The sequence below is a fragment of the Sinocyclocheilus rhinocerous genome, unplaced genomic scaffold (assembly GCF_001515625.1).
Source record: "Sinocyclocheilus rhinocerous isolate Xijiao unplaced genomic scaffold, SAMN03320098_v1.1 scaffold155, whole genome shotgun sequence".
Taxonomy (NCBI): domain Eukaryota; kingdom Metazoa; phylum Chordata; class Actinopteri; order Cypriniformes; family Cyprinidae; genus Sinocyclocheilus; species Sinocyclocheilus rhinocerous.
Genome location: NW_015661891.1, coordinates 410,354 through 411,869, shown reverse-complemented (window position 1 = coordinate 411,869; position 1,516 = coordinate 410,354). Strand labels below are relative to the sequence as shown.

The 1,516-nt window shown below is 33.4% G+C and overlaps 1 protein-coding gene across 3 annotated transcripts in view; it reads right to left on the bottom strand.

The window, feature by feature from the left end:
- LOC107726840 (solute carrier organic anion transporter family member 1C1-like) overlaps positions 1–433 on the bottom strand; it is a 16,000-nt gene extending 15,567 nt beyond the window's left edge. Inside the window, exon 1 of one of the 3 annotated variants that reach the window (XM_016536543.1) lies at positions 352–433. The gene's annotated coding sequence lies outside the window, so the exon portion shown is untranslated. The remainder of the gene's footprint in view (positions 1–351) is intronic. The other 2 variants (XM_016536542.1, XM_016536544.1) reach the window with 2 other exon arrangements.
- Positions 434–1,516: the final 1,083 nt, after the last annotated feature.

Genomic DNA, 1,516 nt, shown 5'->3' with positions numbered 1-1,516 from the left:
TACAATGTTGACAAAATAATGGTTTGTCATTTCTTTGCATGCTTCCTTTTGTATTTTATATAAAAACATAACTCTTTATTTTTCATGAAAATAACATAATGAGCCATATAATGCCAGACTGGCCACTGTAACCCCTTATAGTATGACAAGCTTTTAAAGAAAAGTAATAAATAAATAAAACTAAAAATATTCACAGATGTGACAAAAAGCCCCGATCATGTGCATAGTATAACAGAATACAATGCATATTAATACAGCTAAATCATCTCTGCAACACATGAAAACAGGATCTTTTTTTATAAACAAGAAGACAAACAGTCAGACAGTAAGAGCTACAGAAATCAAACATACCTGTGCTGTTGCCTGTGTCCCTCAGAATGGATGGAGGACTCTGGCACTTTGCTCAGAGGTAAGGCTTTATCATTCAGAGTCATGACATCTAATCAGTAACAAAACAATCATGTCAACGGGTCACTTCTCTACAGCGAGGGGGCTGGGGTTTCTCAGAGGTACAGAGGATAGAGCAGACCAATCTATCTATCCAACATAAAATTTAAAATACAAGTGTCAAATTTATGTATTATTGTTTTCAATATTATTATGAATTATGAATCCATAAATTGGATTACAAAAGCCTCTGAGGTCTTGACACCTGCTATCAGGTTACATGTTTGATTTGGTCATGAAATCACATTCAGAGTAAAGGAATAATTGAAATATATTGCACATAATTGTGGTAGATTTATGGCAAAACAAAATAAAATAGTGATTATTATTTAAACAGGAAAAAGCATTGATTTTGGCACAGACAGATGACTGACAATCAATGAAGCTGATTCACTTAAAACATGATAAAAAAGTACAAATGACAGAAATTTGTTAGTTTGGCTTGAAACTAAACCATCCCACACATCAGCAGCTATTTATTAATTGTGCATATTCAACACACACACCGAAGGTAATCACATGTAACATTAACTAACATTTTCATACATTTGTGTGTCAGGTAAACTTAACCTTCAACCCTGCATTCACAGCGTGTGGTATGTCTGTATGTGAAGTGGGTCAGAGAGTTTTTACTGCAAGTCAGCATGATTTTTCACATCTCATAACTTCTCTCCTTACAACACTGGTGACTCAGTTCAAGCTGCAGCATCCCGTTAGTATGAACCAACCTGCAAGACAACACAACCCATAAAGAATTTAACTCAGAGGCCACATATGCAAATGTTACATTGACTTTGTCCATTAAGACTAAAAGGCATGAGTCAGTAACAGAGCTAAAAGGTTTGTAAAATCAGAGATAAAGCACTAAACTTTTGTACAATATTATTAATGTTTTTTTTTTGTCTTGTTTTTTTGCACTGAAGTACATAATGAGGCTAAATTCATCCAAGACAAAGTGTCACATTTCCAAGACACCTGTTTGAAATAAAAATTATGCAAATCTGATTTCAAAAGACTAAAATTATAATTGGCTGAGGTTGCTATTTTGAAAAGAAAAAAAAAAAAAATA